Genomic DNA, 5425 nt, shown 5'->3' with positions numbered 1-5425 from the left:
CTGTCGGGCTGTGTGGCCCAACGACCAGAGTCCGTGCGGCCGCCTCCCTCTCCGGCAGGGCTGTGTGGCCCAGAGACCAGTGTCCGTGCCGCTATCCTGTCTCTCACGCCTGTGTGGCCCGATGGCTCCAGACAATATGGCTGCTCTCTCCTCAGTGCTGTGTGGCCCAACGGGCAGAGTCAATATCGCTGCCCTTCAGCACAGGGCTGTCTGGCTGAGAGTTCAGAGACAAGATGGCCGCCCCTCCTCTTGGGGCTGTGCAGTCTAGTGGCACATTGGGAGGTGGGCTGCCACCCAAGGATGGATGGTGGCCGGGTAGGGGACCCAGGCCCTTGTTACTCCCCGGTCCTACCCCAGGGCCTTGTCCATGGCCAATGTGTTCGGCACTGAGTCAGTGGGGATCCAGCCAGAACATCTGACGTCAGTCACCATGGCGATGGCTAGTTCTCCCAGGTTACTTCCTACGAGATGTCTCTAGGACATGGGCTGGGGTCTCTGGGCTCCCGGCGTGGGAATCTCCCAGTGACTCTGAGCTCCCTTGCACGCCTGCAGGCACCCGGGATGGGGTTGGGTCTCGGCACCTTGGGGCTCTGCAGTCAGGGGCATCAGCTGCTTCTGGACTGGAGCCTACAATGTGCATCCTCCATTTTCGGCATCTGCCTAGACCGAGCTGAGCTGCTCCCTTTCACACTGGTGCTCCAGTTGTAGCATGTCCGGCAGGGCTGGGGAGGGGCTTGGCTTCCGCCGCCTAGACTGTGAGGTTATGTGTGACTGGTGCACCCCGGCACATCCTGCTCTGCCTCTTTTCTCTCCTCCTTCCCATGCAGCAGCTGCTTTGCCGTCTCCCAAGAGATGTGATCAGTGGTGGGCCTGGTTGGCTCCTGTTAGCCTCTAGATGTCTGTAAGAGGGAGAAAGGGCAGGAACACAAATCAGAAGAACAAAACCTTCCAGCAGGGTAGTTTTCCACAGCACAAAACCACCACACTTTGCTAATGCTCCTTTGTAACTTCCCTGAGAGCTGGCATTGCGTAAAGAGAGCACCCAACCCCCCACAACCTCCGCTACCCTGTGGGCTGGCAATGGATAGAGGGAGTCTGGGAGACTTTCTCCTCTCTCCGCCTGGCTCTGATGACTGAGGGAATCACATGCGAGAAGCTCTGTGAATGTAGGGCTCTGTGCAGTGGGGAGAGATGTCAGACATGGAGCCCAAAGGTGGGGTTGTCCTGACTCTGCAGTAACTTCATTACAGTGAGAGAGATTTCAGAGTTCAGCTACAGGGTTCTGCCCTGTAACCGTGTGGGGGCTGGGGCAGAAGTGGGGCAGTGATGCACTCATGAAAGGAGTAGGGCTAAGGGGGCCCTGTGGTACAGCCGCTAAAGCCCCTGTGTGCTGCGCCCAGCCGGGCCGGCTCTGCCTGGCTGGGGTGGGCGAGGCGGCTCCACGCGCTGCCGCTTCCTCTCCGCCCCGGCCATTTGGGGATTTAGTTGGGGATCGGTCCTGTTGAGGAGGGGTTGGACTAGATGACCTCCTGAGGTCCCTTCCAACCCTGCTAGTGATACTCTATGAGCTGCTCTGCCTGTAGGCTCCGCCCCTACAGCCCTGTTGGCTGCGAATCATTAATCCCACCCTGGCCCTGCCCCTAGCTGCTCCTCACCCAGCTCCAACCCTCGGCTCGACCTCCACTAGGCCCCACCACCCCGGCTCCAGCCACTGGGCCCAACTGTCCATGCTCTGGTGTCTGACACCAGCGATATGTAGGAGTCGCTCACCTCCGGGCTTTCCATGCGTATGGCCCTGACTTTGTCAGCTCTGGTTTTCATCTGCCATTGTGCTGCCCTGTCACATGGCTTTATTAGATCCCTTTCAACTTCTTCAAAGTCTTCTACGCCTCACTGACCTACACAATTGTCTGTCATCTGCCAATATCCACCTCGTTGTTCAGTCCCTGTTCCAAAGACGCTGTTGTACGTACCATAGCAGGACAAAGAGGTCTTCTGTGTCGGTCCCGGTTCCCTAGTCGAATGCGGAACCCGACACGAGATTTCCAAGCTTCTGCAGCCATTTGTAATGTCTATTGAGGATGTGCCCTGTGGTCCTGTCACATGTCAAAGGCACTTCCTGAAAAGCTGAAACAAAGAGGAAACGGGTTGGAAGCCCCATGGTGCTGATGTGACTGGTGCCTAGGAAACCTCCCCTTCAGATGGCCATTGCCACATGCTATTAGCTACCCAAGAGTCTGCAGGCAAGAAACAGCAACTCAGCTACTCCCAAAATAGCCCTGACAGAGAGGAGACCCCATTCCGTGCGTAACTTCCCCCTCCCCCAGCATACGCACGTCCACACGCTAAAACACAGGCAGGTGGGAGCAACTCTGCTTGGGATGGAACAGAAAAGCAGAGGTGTTAAATCATCCAACATTTACGCACAGATCCGCATAGGAATTTAGACTCCTAACAACATCTACTGAAATCCTATGTGGCCCTGGGCCTTCGTTCCTTAAGAGGTCACAGGGAAAGATGTTCCCAATGTGCACTCAGGGAATTTCCTATGAGCTGATAACCAAGATATGAGTGGTTCCTGGCCTGAAATCTCTCCATTACAGGGAGGGCAAGTGATGAATCTTTCCCTACAGAGGGTAATTGTCATCATCACCACCACCACCCTTAATAATAACAACAGCCCTTTTCAATTCTGTCAGGCCTTCCTTCAGAGATGTTCTGACCTCTATGAAGACAGTCTCCCACACAGTTCTAAGGCTACGTCTATTCTAGGAGCTAGGGATGGAATTTCCTGCTCCTGCACACATATTGTGGCACCTCGATCAAAGCTCACGTGATCATCCTTCTTCCTTAAACACTGTCCTTAGACAGAGAGGGACATATTCAAACTGTTTTCAGGCCCTGTGCTGCACCCTGTACTTCCCACAGAGGCACAAACACACAGAGGTATTTCCTTACCTTCATACAGGCGGGAGATGCCATCTTCAGTCACTGTTTCAGACAACAAGTCACAGTAATGGTGGATAGTATTTCCTAGACAGACAATGAATCTCATGACTTTTCAAATCCTTTGCTTAAAACTGCGAAAGATGCAGCCATTCTCCCAAGACAGCCCTTGGGAAATTAAATACATTCCTTACATCTGTTCACAAAGCACATTAGATAAAGCATCAGAAGCCTAGAAGTCACTGAGAGACTGATTTCCAAAGGAGATTTAAATCACATCATGCTGGTTTCCCAAGGCGCAGCCAAAGAGGAGTTGTGGGCAGGGGAAGTTGGTGCGATCGATACAGCTAAGTTGCTCCACTCATCTTGGAAGTCATGTTAATCTCTCTCTCTCTCTCTCTCACACACACACACACACACACACACACACTCAGTTTTAAGATTGTGGTGCTGTGAGAGGGTACAGAGCAGCTGTCGAGAAAAGGGCTTTGAAGGAAGCAGGTAAATTAAGCTCAAGTGAAGTCGCTCTGATTACCATTGAACAGGGCTGCAGAATGTCTGATTGTTGTCTGTGAGCTTTCCAGGTATTCTAAGGCGTGGAACAGGAATTTGGGGATGTGGCTCTTGTTGTTCTGCATCTAGGAAGAAAGAAGGAAGAAACGCACAATATACAAATGACATGTTCTTCCCACAGGACTAGTCCAGGGAAGCCAAAGCATAGAGCCAGGGCATGGCAACAGCCAGTATGAGCCCATACGCCATAGCAGCACCTCTCTGAGTTACTGTTGTGTTCTCCAGAACCTCAGCTTTTGTTTTCAGAAAGTTTGCAGGTCTAACAGTTCAGGAGAAAAATTTCAAAAATGTGAAGGGATTGTAACTCCTGCAGAAATGAACCAGCAGAGAGCCTGAATAGAGTCCTGCCACCCGATGGAAGCGGATGGGTACTCAGGGTGTGGGGTTAAAAGGTCTCCTCAAGTCCCCATTCACCACTCTGAAGGCACAAGGAATTCACCTACCAAGCACTTCCAGGCACACTTCCGGAGCTGTGTGGAGCCATCCCAGGCCATGCTGCGGAACAGCCTTCAAATGAGCCCACCTGAGAAACACTGCGCAGCGGAAGAGCGCCAGTTTGCATCTCTGCAAGAGAAGGTGAGACCAAGAGGGTTCTCACTGAGAGAGGGACAGTCTGGGGACATGGAGCCTTCCCCGTCACTTGTTCTCCTGCTTTTCCTGCTAGTGGAGGAGATTCCTGTCATTTGTTGTACACAGGAGTGTGCTCAGGAGAGGGAATTGGCTGGAGCGAGCCAGAGCCGTCCTGTCTTTGGATGGTTTGGAGCGGTTGACCAGGGCCCTGCGCTTTGGGGGCCCTGCACTTCAGGGGACGCAGGACGTGGCCATGCTGGGGCCAGGAGCAGTACTCCCACTATGCTATGCCCCACCTCGCCAGCGCCCAGCCGCTTGGGAAATGAGGGGTGGGGCTTTGGGGGAGGGGAGGAATAGGGATGGGGCAGGGGCGGAGCAGCGGTGGTAAGAGGTGGGGTGGCACTTGGGGGAAGGGATGGAGTGGGGCTGGGGCTTAGGCAGAGTAGGGGTGTTGTCCCAGGCCCTGTGCCCCCATGGACGGCCCTGGAAAGATTCATAAGAGATCTCCACAGCTCAGTCCTTAGGTGCAAAGAGACTGCATGAGAGCGTGAGTCAGCTTTGGGATCCCAAAGAGTCGGACCAAAGGGCCCCAGATCAGGCTTCCTCCACATCCCAGTTGGCCCAACAACAGAGGGCAACGTCCGTGAATTCTGGGAAGCTGGGACCTGGAGAAGTTCTCTCAGGAGCTCCAGGAAGAAGTCAGGCAGCTGCACCCACTTTCCAGAAGGCTGTGGGCAGATATCAGCTCCTGAACTGAAGGGGCTCTTACAGATCTGTGCTCCCTTTCTTTGCTGCCTCTTGTTATGAACCTTGGATGCAGCAGCCCAAAGGCCTGAGGCCCGTCTTTGCAGGAGAGGGTCAGGCTCTTTCCCAGAAGAAGGCTTTTCTTCCCAATTGTGCTGTGTGCTGTGAGAATGGATGAGGCACTGGGCTCCAGCATGGAGTGAAGCAGGGAGGAGAAGACTCTGCTTGGGCAAGGGGCTCTGGCCATTAATGGAGTGGGGGCCCCAGGAGATTCTGGCTCTTTACTCTTAAGGAAATAATGACCGTGGCACTTACCAGTGTCACACTCTCATCCCGGTCTTCAAGGTGCAGCAGGAGCGGGAGCAAGCAGTGGATCATCTTCTGCTGCACGATGGGTTTGTCCGGTCCTTCACGCTGCTCACCACGTTGCCAAGCAGTAAATGGCAACGGAGCGCACGCTGTCCCTCTCCTGGCAATGACACACAGGGAGTGGGGAAGCCCGGTTAAAGCCAGGCAGGATCAGAGCATAACGTGACAGAGTCATATCCGCACACTGCTCCGGTTCCCCCGTGTTAACTGACTTGGGTCGCGG

The 5425-nt window shown here is 54.2% G+C and overlaps 1 long non-coding RNA gene across 1 annotated transcript; it reads right to left on the bottom strand.

The window, feature by feature from the left end:
- Positions 1-562: 562 nt before the first annotated feature.
- LOC120385166 lies at positions 563-3014 on the bottom strand. Its single transcript, XR_005589315.1, has 3 exons — positions 2959-3014; positions 1974-2127; positions 563-899 (listed from the first exon to the last, which is right to left on the bottom strand). It is a non-coding gene; the product is annotated as an uncharacterized LOC120385166 (long non-coding RNA).
- Between the last annotated feature and the right edge of the window lie 2411 nt (positions 3015-5425).

This window comes from Mauremys reevesii, linkage group 17 (assembly GCF_016161935.1).
Source record: "Mauremys reevesii isolate NIE-2019 linkage group 17, ASM1616193v1, whole genome shotgun sequence".
Classification (NCBI taxonomy): Eukaryota; Metazoa; Chordata; order Testudines; family Geoemydidae; genus Mauremys; species Mauremys reevesii.
This window is presented reverse-complemented; position numbering and strand designations above follow the sequence as displayed.